Genomic DNA, 16,873 nt, shown 5'->3' with positions numbered 1-16,873 from the left:
ATAATGCATATTCAAATTTCATTCAAATTTGATATACCACTGAATCTTACAGAGTTCTCAGTGGTTTACATGACTTTTATAATATAAGACCCATGGCTGAAAGGGATGAATACATAGAAGCTGATAAAGATAAGGTGGAATTATTCAACAAATATATCTGTTTAGTGTTACAGGTGATGGGCCAGAAGTAGAACCACAGAAAATGGAATTAGAATAGGTACAGAGAAGGGCGACAAAAATGTTAAAGGAGATGGGATGACTTCCTTATGAGAAAAGGCTAAAGTGAGCCTGGCAGAGACAGTTCAGGGCGGATATGATGGAGGCCTTTAAAATACCGAGTGGAGTGGAATGGAATGGGTCGATATGAATCACTCGTTTACACTTTCCAAAAATACTAGGAAAAAAATGCATGCAGTGAAGCTAGTAGAAACATAAAAACATGACAGCACTTTTAAACTACATGTGGACAAATCGATGGGGTCAAGGGCACTGAGAGAAGTTAGGAAAGCACTGTCTGACCTTTGGGACTTATCTCAGAGGATTGGATATAGGTGAAAATAAAGAGGAGGTTAGGAACTAAAGACTTGTTAGTCTGACCTCTGTGGCAATAAATTAATGGAAAGGGTTCTAAAAGAGAAAACAGTGAGGCTTCCAGAATCCAATGGATTTCCAGAGCAGGGGCAGCGGTTCCATTAGAGCAGTGATGGCTAACCTTTTTGAGCCCGAGTGCCCAAACTGCCGCACAAAACCAAAGAATTTCCTCAAAGTGCCAGCACGTCAATTAAACCTTAATAACAAGATTTTAGTATCTAAAAACTCTTTATAAAGTTGCCTGAACTATGTAACATCATTTTTAAAGGTTGGAATCTTTGTATTGTCAGAGAATCAATTTGATTCACAATCCTTTGGTTTTCATTTCAATTTATTGGCAATTTATAATGTTTTAATGATTTCATTCATGGGCCGAATACACACATACTTTTCTCTGTCGCCGCACTCTTTGACCAAAAGATTTGTAAACCTGCAACCATGTCAAGGTAGACTCTTTCAGCAGCTCCCCTCCCTCCCCCTTACCTTTGTGGCCAAGTCAAAATGATCTACCAACAATAAAATTTTAAAAACACAAAGCACGCTGTACGCAGAGAAAATGTTAATTATTATTTATATTCCGCGGGTTTTCAAACAGGTCAAGGCAGATGACTTTATGCAATGTCACCTCAGTAACAACTATACAAAAATAGACAAATATTCCCCCTCCCTTTTTACTAAACCACGATAGCGGTTTTTAGTGCAGGGACCTGTGCTGAATGCCCCACGCTGCTCTTGAAGCTCATAGGCTCCCTGCGCTAAAAAACGCTATTGCGGTTTAGTAAAAGGGGGCCATAGTGCAAAATATAGACAGCATATATAAATTCTCAAAACTGACACATTTTGATCACTAAATTGAAAATAAAATCATTTTCCTACCTTTGGTAATTTCATCAGTCTCTGGTTGCACTTCACTCTTCTGTCTGTGCATCCAATATTTCTTCCATTTTTTCAGCCTCCTGTATGCTTTCTCTCCTCCAGACCTCATTCCCTCCCCAAACTTTTTCTTTGTTTCACCCTGCCCCCTTCTTTCTTTTTCTCTCTCTCCATACCCCCTTTCATTCTGTATGCCTGTCTTTCTCTCTCCGTGCCCCATTTTTCTTTGTTTCACCCAGCCTTCTTTCTTTTTTTTTTTTTGGCTCCCTGTACCCCCCTTTCTTTCTTTCTCCTTGCCCTCCCCTATGCCACCACCATTGGGAAAATGCTGCCACCGCCACTGGGGAATAGGCTGCCACTGCCGCTATCGGGAACAGGCCGGCGCCGAGTTCGCCCTGCTTCTCTTCCCTATGGGGCCGACCAACTCTCGCCACTCGACGTCAATTCTAACATCGGAGAAGACGTTCTGGGCCAGCCAGGCAGCGATTGGCTGGCCCAGAACGTCCTCTCCGACATCAGAATTGACGCGGGTGGCAAGAGTTGGTCGGCCCCACAGGGAAAAGCAGGGAGAACTTGGCACCGGCCTGTTCCCAATGGCGGCGGTGGCACTCAAGTGGCTAAAGAGACGCAGTTTGCCAGCCTAGGGAGAACACTGGAGGGTGACCAGCTGTGCACCCCCTTGGGGCGTAAAACCGGGGCAGACCGCCCAACACCCCCACCTTGGTATGCCACTGTCTGTACCTCACTCCCTCCCTATGACCAAAAATTCTCCTTTCTTCTATTTCCCGTGTACACAACCATCTCTTTCCCTCCCTTCCTCTCTCCCAAGTCCTTGCCTTCTGTGTCCAAAAACACATTCCCTCCCCCACCTCAGCATCTCTTTCCCTCCCTTCCTCTCTCCCAAGTCCATGCCTTCTGTGTCCAAAAACACATTCCCTCCCCCACCTCAGCATCTCTTTCCCTCCCTTCCTCTCTCCCAAGTCCATGCCTTCTGTGTCCAAAAACACATTACCTCCCCCACCTCAGCATCTATTTCCCTCTCTTCCTCTCTCCCAAGTCCATGCCTTGTGTCCAAAAACCCATTCCCTCCCCCCCCTCAGCATCTCTTTCCCTCCCTTCCTCTCTCCCAAGTTCATGCCTTGTGTCCAAAAACCCATTCCCTCCCCCACCTTAGCATCTATTTCCCTCCCTTCCTCTCTCCCAAGTCCATGACTTCTGTGTCCAAAAACCCATTCCCTCCCCCACCTCAGCATCTCTTTCCCTCCCTTCCTCTCTCCCAAGTTCATGCCTTCTGTGTCTAAAAACCCATTCCCTCCCCACCTCAGCATCTCTTTCCCTCCCTTCCTCTCTCCCAAGTCCATGAATTCTGTGTGCAAAAACCCATTCCCTCCCCCACCTCAGCATCTCTTTCCCTCCTTTCCTCTCTCCCAAGTTCATGCTTTCTGTGTCCAAAAACCCATTCCATCCCCCACCTCAGCATCTCTTTCCCTCCCTTCCTCTCTCCCAAGTCTATGCCTTCTGTGTCCAAAAACCCATTCCATCCCCCACCTCAGCAACTCTTTCCCTCCCTTCCTCTCTCCCAAGTTCATGCCTTGTGTCCAAAACGCACTCCCTTTCCCTTTTGTGTTCCACGTTTGCCTCCCAGCCCATCTTAGCAACTTTCTCAGCAAAATGTAGCTCGAGCCGCGTAGGCTTGTCTTCTATTTCCTGCCTGTCCCACCGCGCACACATAGCCAACCAGAAGTCTTCCCCGACTTCAGCGCTGATGTCCGAGGGCGGGGTTTGCTTAAGCCCTTCCTCCGACGTCAGCGCTGACATTGGGGAAGATTTCCGATCGGCTGTGTGAGCGGCAGGGCAGTCGGAGTAGAAGACGAGCCTCGCGGCTTGAGTTATATTTAACCCCGCAGGTCCCCCATCATCCCCGTTCAGCTCTCTCTCCTGTGCACCCCCTGGTAGTACTGCCCTGATGGCTGCCCTGCGCGTGCCAGCTGCAAGGCCTTCGAGTGCCACAGTTGGCACGTGTGCCATAGGTTCGCCATCGCTGCACTAGAGGCAGGTCTTGTCAGATAAACCTGATTAATTTCTTTAACTGTGACCAAAGGACTCAATTTTAGCAACTTTCCAAATAGATGACATAAACAGTGGCATAGTTAGGGTGAGAGGTGCCCAGGGCAGTGGCACCACCTCCCCTCCCCTTATCTCCGCCCTCTACTCCTTCTCCGATCCCATGTGTGACCCCTTCATTTTCCCGTACCTCTAGTTGAAGTTGTTGCTTGCGGAGGTCAATGTGCTCCTCACAACCCCGTTGGCTCTCCCTTTGATGTCACTTCCTATGTGTGGCACCTGGAAGTGATGTCAGTGGGAGAGCCAACGGGGTTGGGGGAAGGGAAGAGAGGTGTGCATGTGGAGGGGAGGAATGGGAAGAGGCAGGGGGACAGAGACTTGGTGGACTTCTTAAAAATAAACTGAGTGCCCTTATGGACACTAAAGTGACTGACTGGGTTAGGAACTAGTTGAGTGGAAGGTGAGTGAGGGTAGTAGAAATGGAGTTTAGCCTGAGGAAAGGAATGTTGCCAGTGATGTGCCTCAAGGTTTGGTTCTTGGACCAGTTCTTTTTTTAAACATTTGTGAAAGTGATATTGCCAAAGCGTTATCTGGTAAGGTTTGCCTCTTTGCAGATGATATCAAAATCTGTGCGGATAACATGAAAAATAAAAAAAAGCTTGACGTGTGGCCTAGAATTTGGCAGCTAAGATTTAATGCTAAAAAATGCAGGGTCATGCATTTGGGTTACAAACAAAGCCTGTATAGGCATGTGCGACTCACAAATGGAAGATTAGATTCGAGAGAGCATTACAGTATGGAGGTGAAGTATTTTTGTGCAGAAAAGGGAAGTGGGACATTGCTGTGATCATATGGGATGATCTTAAGGTGGTGAGAGCAAAAGCTGAAGTATGCTTGGCTGCATAGGGAAAGCAATGTCCAGCAGGAGGTAATAATTCTATTAAGGCCTCATTTAAAATATTGTATATAAACAGATAGCGCTAGAGATATAATAAATAGTAGTAGTAAGATGGATTTGGTTTAGAGGGTGGATGCTTCAGTGGTCAGTGGTCTTCATAAAGCAAATGGATACAGACAAAGACAGAGACACAATCGGCTCCTTTTACAAAGGCGCACTAGGACCTTAAGACGCGGAATAGCGCGCGCTAAAATGCCGTGTGCGCTAGCCACTACCGCCTCCTTTTGAGCAGGCGGTAGATTTTTGGCTAGCGCACGCTAATCCGGTGCGTACGGTAAAACCCGTAGCGCACCTTCGTAAAAGGAGCCCAAAAAGAGAGAATGATGTTCATTATGTATGAAGAAAGAGTTCTAGTTTCTCCATCACTGGACCATCGAGGTGGAATGCTTTGTCTGTGTGGAAATCTTTTGTAATTCAGGAAGTTGATTAAAACACATTCGTCCAGGCTTTCTTTAATTGAATATAAAACCTCTGATGAGTTAAGAACATAAGAAATGCCTTCACCGAATCAGACCTTAGGTCCATCTAGTCTGGCGACCCGCACACGCGGAGGCTAAGCTAGGTGATGAAGACCCTGTCTACCCGTACCCCTCAATGTGATTTGCAAGAAGGTGTGCATCCAACTTGCCCTTGAATCCCAGAATGGTGGTCTTCGTCACAACCTCCTCCGGGAGAGCATTCCAAGCATCCACCACTCGTTGTGTGAAACAGAACTTCCGGACATTTGTCCTGGGCCTGTTGCCCTTCAATTTCAGTCCATGACCTCTTGTCTGAGTCACATTTGACAACGTGAATAACGGTGATTCTTGCTCTATTTTGTTGAATCCTTTTATTATTTTAAAAGTCTCTATCATATCGCCTCGCAGTCTTCTCTTCCCCTGGGTGAACAAGCCCAGTTTTCCGAGGCATTGTTATAGAAACATAGAAAGATGACGGCAGAAAAGGGCCACAGCCCATCAAGTCTGCCCACTCTATTGACCCACCCCATTGAGTCTGAGTGCTAGTGACCTAGTCCCTTAACTTGACCCTCGTAGGGATCCCACGTGGATGTCCCATTTATTCTTAAAATCGAGCACGCTGGTGGCCTTGATCACCTGCACCGGAAGTTTGTTCCAGTGATCTACCACCCTTTCCGTGAAGAAATACTTCCTGGTGTTACCACTAAATTTCCCCCCTCTGAGTTTGAGCGGGTGCCCCCTTGTGACCGAGGGTCCCTTGGGAAAGAATATATCGTTTTCCACCTCGACACGACCAGTGACGTACTTAAATGTCTCAATCATGTCACCCCTTTCTCTGCGCTCCTCCAGGGTATGGAGCTGCAGTTTGCCCAGTCTTTCTTCGTATGAGAGACCCTTGAGTCCTGCGACCATCCTAGTGGCCATCCGCTGGACCGATTCAGCTCGAAGCACATCTTTCCGGTAATGTGGCCTCCAGAATTGCACACAGTATTCCAGATAAGGTCTCACCATGGTTCTGTAGAGTGGCATTATGACTTCAGGTTTGCGGCTGACGAAGCTTCTATTGATACATCCCATCATTTGCCTTGCCTTAGATGAGGCCTTCTAAGGCAAGGCAAATGATGGGATGTATCAACAGAAGCTTCGTCAGCCGCAAACCTGGTTATGTTGTTAAAGGACAGCTATGTATTAAAATTGAAGAATTGCTTAGATAATAATAACTTTATTTTTGTATACAGCAGTACCATGGCAGTTCAGAGCGGTTAACAGAGGAAGAGACTGTACATTTACAGCGATGTTACATACAAGACAGCTATGTTGCGTACAAGATAATAGTGTTACAAACAAGACATTCAGTTAAACTTAGCGTTCAGTTTAACTTAGATATTCAGTTTAACTTAACAAGTCGGGAGAAGTCAGGTAAATCCGGAGGCATATCAGAGATCAAGGCAGGGATACAAGGTAGGGGGGAGTCAGAGAAATTTATCACAGAGATAGGTTTTGATTGATTTCCTGAAAGTTTGGTAGGAGGGTGAATTAGAGATGAGGGTGGTTAGGCATTTATTCCATTTGCCTGCTTGGAATGCTAGAGATCTATCAAGGAATCTCTTGTAGATACAGCCCTTTAGGGACGGGAAGGCAAACAGGTAGGCATTTCGTGTGCGAGTGGGGCCTGAAAATTCAAAGTGTTCCGACAGGAAGGTTGGGGAAGAGCCTATTAAGGTTTTGAAGCAGAGGCAAGCAAATTTGAAGATGATCTTTGACTCCATCGGCAGCCAGAGCAAGTTAAGGGCTTACATGATCAGATTTTTTGAGATCATAAATGAGGGGAATGGCAGCATTTTGATCAGATTTTTTGAGATTGTAAATGAGGGGAATGGCAGCATTTTGTACGATTCTCAAGCATTTGATGGTTTTCTTAAAGGATCCCAGGTATATAATGTTGCAGTAGTCCAAGATGCTTAAGATTAGTGATTGAACCAACAGTCGAAAGGAGAGGAAGTCGAAGTAGCGTTTGATGGTGCGAAGTTTCCAGAGGGTACAAAAGCCTTTTTTAACCTGAGCACTAGTATGGTCTTCGAAGGTCAGGCATCGGTCCAGAATGACTCCAAGGATAGTGGGATTGATTGGGTAGTCTAACCCATTTAATTTCAGGGATGTATTTGTTAGCTTATAGGTAGGGCTTGCCAGGAAAATTTTGGTTTTTTTCAGGGTTCAGTTTTAATTTGAATTGTGTGGTCCATTGTTCTATCTTGGTGAGGACGGAAAAGGTGAACAGTTCCGTCTCTTGTGTCAGCGAGGTTAAGGGAATGATAATAGTGATGTCATCTGCGTATATAAATGATTTCAGATTTAAATCAGATAACATATGTCCCAGCGAAGCCATGTAGACGTTGAATAGAGAGGGGGATAGGAGGGGCCTTGTTGAACTCCACAGGGATTGCACCAGGATTGGGAGAAGGTTCCATTACAATGGACCTGGTAAGTGCGTTTTTTTAAGAATCCTGTGAACCAGTTTAGTACCTGTCCAGTGATGCCAATGGAATCGAGGCAACTGAGCAAAATGTCATGGTCAACCAGGTCAAAGGCACTGCTCAAGTCGAACTGAAGTACTAGGGCGCTTTTTCCCAGTGAGAACAAGTGGAAGAGGTAATTGGTCAGTGAAGCTAAAACAGTTTCTGTGCTATGATTTGTACGAAAGCCAGACTGGGAATCATGAAGAAGGTTGAACTTCTCTAGGTATTTCATGAGGTCATGATTAACTAGATGTAGTCCTGTTGAAGATGTGACGATATAATATTGTGACCTTGAATTTTTCCTCTGATACATTTTTCCTCTGATACCTGATGTATGTCTCCTTTTAAAATGTTCATTTCATTGTGTATGAAACTTTGTGAGCCGCCTTGGATAAAGGCGGATTAAAACTGTTTTAAATAAATAAATAAAATCTCAATATGCATTCTTTGGAAGAAAGGTAGGAGTGGGAAGATATGATTCCCTCCATGGCATAAATACAGAGGTAGGAGGGGGCATAAGGTGATGGTGAAAAGGGATAGACTCAGGAGTAAAATGAGGAAATAATTCTTCACAGAAAGGGTATGTAATTCAAGCAACAGCCTCCTGGTGGAAGTGTTGGAGACAAAGACTGCACCTAAATTCAAGAAAGAGGTCCTAAAATGAGGAGGGATAGTAGATGGCATAGATGAACATACTGGATAGGCCATATGGTGTTTATCTGCATTCCATTTTCTTTGTTTCTATGCAATATGGAATCTTGTTTCATCACTTAAAATCCTATCCTTATTAAAATTGCTAGGAGTCATCTTTGATAGCAAATTCACCTATCATATTCACATCAGTACCATAGTTCAGTGTTGCTTTCACTGTCTAAGAATAGATCTTTTTCCAAATTGCTGGAACCTTCCTCTCTGAATACTCTAATCTACTCTCTTGTGCTCTCCTGCATAGACTATTGCAACGCCCTCTAAAAAGGCATAACAAAAAAAGAAATAAGGCCCCTTCAGATAGTGCAGAACATTGCAATAAAAATCATATTCAATGCAAAAAAATACAACCATGTTTCCCCCCTTTTGCGCAAAGCACATTGGTTATCAGTAGAACATAGAATTATCTATAAAATCCTTCTACTCCCATTCAAAATCCATTTAAGTAACCAACCCAAATTTATCAACAGCCTTCTCATTCCTTACTGTCCATCCAAAGCCTTTCGTTCTATGACTCAGAACCTTCTTACAATTTCATTCTTAAAGCATATTAACACAATGAGATCAAACAATTTTACAGTCACTCACCATCCCTCTGGAATTCCATACCCAACTACCTATGTGAAGAATCATCCCTACCTCACTTCAAAACAAAGCTAAAAACATTTCTAGTCCAAGATGCTTTTGAACCTTAACTGCCCTTGTAAGGGCTAAACTCGCATAATTTTTTCTTCAAAACGTACTTCCACACCTATTGTTTGTCCCTTATTTGTTCTCTTTTCTCAGAATATTGTAATTCTTACCTTTTCCCCCTTCCGTTTGTCTTTGATTTAAGTTTTACGTTTTACTAATTTCCCTTGATGTCATGCATTATTAAGTTTTAACTTTGATTTATTGTTGATGTATGCTGCTTATAATTCTTCCTCCTACTGTAGCTTTGGAATCTGGGGCCTCTTTGCAGATCGAGTTCTCTTCTAAGATATTGGGAGTCCTTTTTTATTCCTCTCTTACCTTTAAGGACCAAATAAATTCCCTGGTCAAGAAATGCTTTTTTTAGCTTACGAATGTTGAAGAAGGTTAGACATCTTTTTCATCATTGACATTTCTCTGTCTTGGTCCAATCAATCATATTATCTCGACTAGATTATTACAATGCTATCTATCTTGGCATCACAAAGATCTGTCTCCAACGATTACAATTAATCCAGAATACTGCTGCAAAGCTGATTTTTGGAAAAGTAAATTTGACCATGTGACCCCCTTTGCTCCTGAGTCTTCATTGGCTCCCGGTTTATCTTAGAATTCAATTCAAATGTGCCTGCATCTCTTTCAAAATTTTATATTGCATTTTTATTCCCCTCGTTCCCTTATTATGGAATGTTTACAGATTTTCCTCTGCAAGAGGCATCCAACAATTCAAACTCTCCCTTCCTTCTAGAAAAGGAATTAAAGAAGTTAAGATCTTCAGTCAATCTTTGGCTTTTAAACTTTCTCAACTATGGAATGAACTCCCCTTAATTCTGAGGAGCCCTAGTTCTTTCCAATCTTTCCGCAAACTTCTAAAAACTTTTCTATTTGCCAAACATTTTGAAAATTAATTTCTTTTAAAACTTTGTTTTTACTTTCTTCAGTTTTTATTTAATTGTTGTAAACCGAGTCGAGCTTCCTTAGGTTGATGACCCGGTATATAAAGTTAAGCTTTAGTTTATTATTGTACACTACTTAGAAGTCTGATTGAGCGATATATGAATTTTTAAATAAACTCGAAACTTTGCACTTCCTCACATTAAATGTCATCTGCCATTTGGATGCCCAGGAAGCCTCAAAAAGTCCTCTTGCAATGTTTCACAGTACTCTTATGATCTAACAACTTTGAATAACTTTGTGTTGTCAGCAGATTTGATCATGTTACTCATTATTCCTATTTTCAGATCATTGATAAATATGTTATAAAGCAGAGGTCCCAGCACAGACCCCTGGGAAATTTAATACGAGGGGGTACTGAAAACTTCTCAGTCGAACCAACTTCCTAAATTCTGAGTGTTATTTTGCCACTGTAGCTGAAAAGAGTGTTATTTTATTTTGCAAAGTGCCAGTTTGCAGAATTGTAATGCTATGTTTTGACATTGTTTCAGATCATTGATTGAACCATGTCAACAGGAAGTGTGGAATTTCGAGGTTTTGCGAAGTTTCTATTCCTGCAGATGAAAACTCCAAAGGAAATCCATTAATGTATGATGCAAATATTGAGTGACAAATGCCCTTCATACTCCATAGTGAAGAAGTGGTGTGCAAACTTTCATCATAGAGATTTCAAGACCGAAGATGCAGTAAGGTCTGAGAGGCCTCAAATGGTGTCAACTCCTGAAATTGTTGACCATGTCCATGACTGATTTTTGGCAGATCGGCAAATATAAGCTAAAACAATTGCTGAGATACTACAGATATCCAGATTGCTGAGCTACTACAGATATCCAGGGAACGTGTTGGGGGTATAATCCATGAGCAGCTGGGTATGCAGAAGCTGTCAGCCAAGTGGGTGCCCAAAATGTTTGAATGATGATGAGAAACGATGTCAAGTGGACACTTCCAATTTGATTGTGCTGCATTTTCAGCATGCTGGTGCCAGCTTTTTGGAATGACTAGTTACTGTTGATGAAACATGGTTATTCCACTATGATCCTGAGACAAAACAGTCCATGCAATGATGGCACTCAAGTTTCCCAAACCCAAGGAAATTCAAGACCCAAAGGTCAGCAGGAAAGGTCATGGCCACAGTGTTTTGAGATCAGGAAAAGGGTTGTAATAACGGACTATCTTCTAAGGGGCCAAAGAGTTAATAGAGAATAGTACTGTAATTTGCTATGCTAATGAAAGAAAAAAAGGGAGGGAAGCTGCAGAAAGGAACTGACAAGGCTGGAAAAACAATGGATGTTTTCATGCAATTGGGATTTCAGTGCATAGACCAGATCTCGCTCCATCTGACTATTTTCTGTTTCCAAACCATAAAAAGAGTTTGACAGGATGACAATCTTTGAGTGATTCAGAGCCATTTCAATTCTCTGAAGCAACCCGCTCTACTCTGTAACACCTCTGGACATGTCCAGAAATCCTCTTCTGTAATCTGCCTTGAACCGCAAGGTAATGCCGGAATAAAAATCACTAATGTAATGTAATGTAATTGCAGCAGCGAAGTAGTAAACATCAGAGTATTTATTGAAGGGTTACAGAAACTTCAGACATGATGTGCTAAATGTGTTGAACTTAGAGGTTAATATGTGGAATAACTGGTAAGTTTCATGGCTCCACCTCATTCTCTTCTTGGATGGGCTGAGAAATTTTCAGCATCCCCTCGTATCTACCCTTCTTCATGGAGAATACTGACCTTTTAATCCTGCTCTCGGTTTTGTCTTTTAACCAGTTCTTAATCCACAATATTACACTGATTCCCATCCCATGACTTTCTAATTTCCTCAGGAGGTACTTTCCAGACTATCATCCTTTCATGGATTTCTGTTCAAAGAATAAGAATTTAAACAAATTGGTTTTGAAACATCCCCTTGTGCATTCTCATATAAAGCTGAACTGCTGATTTGTCGGATCTCATAAGGCTGAACAGAGGAATTGGAGGTAGGATGTAGTGTTTGAACAAGGGATCAGATTTTAATGATTCTTAACAGCTACTTACTGGCATTGTCATCCCTAATCCTCTAAAAAATGCAATTAACCACAATTAAAAAGAGCTGATCACACACGGAGTCGCACAGAGCTCCAGCAGATTGTATTGCATCCTTCATTATCCTGTCATTTTCCAAGAAAAGGCCTCGGTGCATCTTACAGCATCATGTAAAAATATGGTTCATAGTCAATCGCGCGTGAGACACCAGCGCGCCGACAATCGAGCGCTGGCACAAGACACCAGCATGCTGCGGAAAAACTTAGTTTTAAAGAGCTCTGAAGTGGGGTGTGAGTGGGGAATCCCCCACTTTACTGCATAGTGTTCGCGCTGCTGAGGGTTGGAACCCTCCATTATAGAGAAAATGGAACTTTTTCCAATTTGTGAGGGGAAAAGTTCCATTTTCTCTATAATGTGGGGGATTGCACCCCCCCACACCCTCCCAATGGTAGCGCGAACACTATCCCCCCACACCACCCGTCGGAGCTCTTTAAAACTAAGTTTTCCTGCAGCACGCTTGTGTCTTGTGCCGAATTGTCAGCACTCAATTGTCGGCGCGCTGGTGTCTGGCGTGCGATTGTCCCGTCACCAAAAATACACTAAAAATGTATGGGAAACTGAGTTCTGGAATTAGCAGCTCTGCCAGTACTTTGTTGGGCCTTAGAATTAGGCATGAGAGTTAGCCACCTTGGGCCCGATTCACTAACCTTCCTCCAGACCCCATCCGCACCCGATCCAACTTGCGCATGCAAATGAGTAAAAAGGCATGTAAATTTCTTAACTTGTCGATTCATGAAACCATTTCATCCAAAACGACTGGCCTTTCCTGTCCAATAAGTTACAACTGCTGAGAACCAGTCATTTACATCCTCGCCGACTATTTCTGCCTAGCAACTGACGCATGCATGTTAAGAACCCCATTAAAAATATATATTTACCCCTCCAAAAATCCAAAATATATCAAAACTTTTAAATATATGTAAACGTTCATGTACATAAGTGTTAGAAATGTTTTTTTAATTTTTTTGGAATGCGCATAGCAAGCGTGGGAGTGAATCTCGGATTTGTAATGCGCATGGCGAGAAAATCGCAGATTAACCCCGTGCTCTCCTTGCGCATTGTACATTTCAAATATCAATGCCAAATAAGAAAAAAAATCCAATATAACTTTTATGGGCCAGCTATCCCTCCCCCCTTCCTTCCAGCTGGATTGTCGTGCGCATGTGACGTCAGGGTGTCACTAGTGGTTGCTACATGCTTCACGGCAGATAGAGCCGCACAGCCTCCTGGGATTCATAGGCTGTATATAACAGCACGTGATCCCAGCGCATTCAACAGCTGTTAACTGTTGTGCTTTCTAGCAACAATGCGCATTTGGAGCCCACTAATGATGTCCACGATTAAACCACGCCCCATTTCTACGCAGTGAAGTCCTAAAGAGCTAGCGCATGCGTTATGAGTTTCAAAACCAACAAAAATACAGTGCGCACGCACGTCAATCGATGTTTCAGAGCTAATAGCGGCATGTTTATGATTGGATCATTTATATGGACAAGCTATACTGAATTGATCGCCTACAATAACTCGGAAACGGATAGGACACGAATCGGATAGATTTTGGGACTTTAGTGAATCCTGCCCATTCTCTTGTAAGAGCAGATGCCGGCATGCTGTCTGGGATATTATCACTAATGTCCCACTAATCAGAAGAAGGCAGACTTTGAAAGGTTAATGATTTTCCTCGCTCTGCTCATCAGCAAACATATCCCCCATCTTACACTTACACTGTGATCATGATTTCATTAAACTGGTTGTGTAATAGTAACTTCAAATAGGTTTGCTCCATTCTTGATGGAATGTGGAAAGTTCTCATCATTAAAGTCTAATTACATTTGACAGCAAGATGCAGTTTGGATCGGAAGACTGGAACATTTGGTGCAGAGGGGGATTGCATACTTCAGCGGTTCTTCAACCTGTCCTTGGGACCCTCAACCAGTTGGATTTTCAAGCTATTCCTAAATTTAATACCTTCTTTATATGGAAATCTCACTCATCCATATTCATTAGGGATATCTTGAAAACCTGACTGGCTGGGGATCCCCAGGACACGTTTAAGAACCACTGGCATGCTTCATAGCCATAACCCTACTCTGGGGTCTCCACAATCTGTTGGTGGGCATCTTCGATGTATCTCTCCAATTCCTCGATCACCTCACTAGTGCTGGACTCCACAATCAACCTCCCCTGTGTGCAATTTGCCTCTTTAGATATGAGTAGTTCTTCTAATTCCTTCACCGTTCCTTCCAGCAGCCAGACTTGCTGTTTCAGGCTTTCCAGCTCCCTGCACCGGCTGCAAATGTATGCCATAGTCCCCGAGGGGAGGTACTCATACATACTGCAGCCGGAACCTGGAACCTTGCGCCTTTGTATAGATGGAATAACCTTCAAGAGATTGTTGAAAACTCAGCTATTTGTGGATGCTTTAATGTAATATCTGATGGGAGGACATTGATATTGATATGGCAACTCTGTTCATGAGAAATGTAAAGAAGTAGTGTTGTTGATAAGTCCGAGCTGTATGTCGTTTGTGTCAATACTATGTATGTTCTTATGTAAACTGCTTAGATTTAGGTGGTCTATACATTTTTTTAAAAAATAGACATATGTCTGTTCACCAAGAAAAGTGACCCAACTCATCACTGTTCTGTTTGACTGGAAACCAGGTCATCAAACACAGGCAACTCCACTGTTCTTATAGGCTCTATTCAAGATGAGATGATTCACTCTTTGCATGACGAGGTTTGCAATAGCAAAGTCTTGTTCCCAGTTTTGCTGTTTCATTTGGTTTCCTGAGGAATTGTCATCTACATCTCACTTCTGCTTTGAATTTTTTTTACTTTTAACTGCAAGTATCAGATAGAACTGGTGAAATTGTTCTTTCCATCAAAAGTAACAAATGTTATCCCGTACTTCTTGACAAGTCAACGTGATAAAACAGTTACTTTGGGCCTCTTTTATCAAACTGTGCTAGCATTCCTATGAGTGTCGGGAGCAGCGCAGGCCATTCAGCGCTAGTGCAGTTTGATAGAAGAGGCCCTTAGGTTGTAGACAACACTGATACTCAGCCAGGTCCAACAGTGGCAAGAGGTAGGTTGCAAGGAAGAAGGAAGCAACACCAGCTATTTCTAATTCAAAAGAACAAGAAATGCATCGCATTTCAGCTTTTTCCATTTCCATTTCAGATTTTCTGTGTCTCTGTTGCACTGGAAGACTGAGAATTTCTTTTTTTTAATTTTATTTTTATATCATTTTCAATTTACAATCACTTCACTATATCCATCATAGAGAAATCCTATCATACAAAATAGTAATTAATATACAAAGAAAAAGAAATTATTATTACAGTCTACAATATGAGGAAAATAAGGTCCAAGATAGAAAGCAAGATAATCATAATAAAAGAAAAAAAAAAAAATCCTCTGAGAGCATACGACTCTGCCAACGAACCCAGAATTTCTGCTTTCTGGACATACTTATTCACCATCCAGGCAGGCTAAAGAGGGTCCAATAATGCTTACATAAGAACATAAGAATAACCTTAGTGGGTCAGACCAATGGTCCATCAAGCCCAGTAGCCCGTTCTCACAGTTGCCAATCCAGGTCACTAGTACCTGGCCAAAACCCAAGGAGTAGCAATATTCCAGTGGCTTCCCTCTGTCTTTGTCAATAACAGACTATGGACTTTTCCTCCAGGAATTTATCCAAACCTTTCTTAAAACCAGCTACGCTATCTGCTCTTACCCCAACCTCTGGTAATGCGTTCCAGAGCTTAACTATTCTCTGAGTGAAAAAAATATTTCCACCTATTGGTTTTAAGAGTATTTCCCTGTAACTTCATCCCCTATCCCCTAGTCTTTATAATTTTTGACACACCAAAGTATAATGAATACGGCTTCTTTATCTAAATGAGCTTTAACAATCTCATAACTGGGAAAACAATGAATTGGCCGATAGGCACCTACCCAATTCTATAAAAGGCGTGTTTGGGGGTGGAGACAGACGGGCGCCGCTAAGCACAGTTCTCATAAGAACTTGGGTGTTTGCAACATAGGGCAGTAAAAACCTGGCCTTCATTACTGGCGCCTAAATTTCATGATATGCACCATAAGGCGTGATTCTGTAAATGGCGCCTAAGCATGATTGACAATTCTCTGGCGCCATTTTTCAATGTACCTGCTAATTTAGTCACCGTTTACAGAATCTGACGCCATAGGAGTTATACAGTATACGGGGAGGGTCAGGTGTGCTAAAAGCCTTGTACTATTGGAAGCGAAAAGGTGTTTTGTGCTATGTCAACCTTGAGATACAAGCAATCCAATGAAAGACAGGGGAGACGTCTATTCAACCAATGATAAAATCTTTAGAAATAAACGTTGTCCCAAGAAGGATCCAAGTTTTGGCGTAATCAAAATGCCTTCCACAGAGGAACACTCATACGTAAACACATTGAACGCGCTGAGGAATGGAACCTTATTTTAGTGTTATATAGCAGTGATAAGAATGATATTTAAACTAAACTAAAGCTTAACTTTATATACAGGGCCATCAACCTAAGGAAGCTCGACTCGGTTTACAACAATTACATAAAAACTAAAGAAAGTTTACAATGATTAAATAAAAACTAAAGAAAGTTTCAAAGAGATTAGTTTTCAAAATGTTTGGCAAAAAGAAAAGTTTTTAGAAGTTTGCGGAAAGATTGGAAAGAATTAAGGGGAGTTCATTCCATAGTTGAGAAAGTTTGAAAGCCAGAGATTGACTGAAGATCTTAACTCTTTTAATTCCTTTTCTAGATGGAAGGGATGATGGATGACTGGATTGACTTCTCAGAGAAGGAGGTGGAGACTAAAAACAGTAATGAAATTCAATACATCCCGAGACAAAACATAGATGATCCCTTCGCAACATATGCACAACTTGCTATGAGATCTGAGAGAAATGCATCAGAAACATCCACTTCTAGTAGATTTTG

General features: G+C 42.4%; 1 protein-coding gene across 1 annotated transcript in view; it reads right to left on the bottom strand.

Annotated features, from left to right (window-relative positions):
• IL1RAPL1 (interleukin 1 receptor accessory protein like 1) overlaps positions 1-16,873 on the bottom strand; it is a 625,154-nt gene that overhangs the window by 14,413 nt on the left and 593,868 nt on the right. The gene's annotated exons all lie outside the window — the stretch shown is intronic.

Source organism: Geotrypetes seraphini, chromosome 6 (genome assembly GCF_902459505.1).
Source record: "Geotrypetes seraphini chromosome 6, aGeoSer1.1, whole genome shotgun sequence".
Taxonomy (NCBI): Eukaryota; Metazoa; Chordata; class Amphibia; order Gymnophiona; family Dermophiidae; genus Geotrypetes; species Geotrypetes seraphini.
This window is presented reverse-complemented; position numbering and strand designations above follow the sequence as displayed.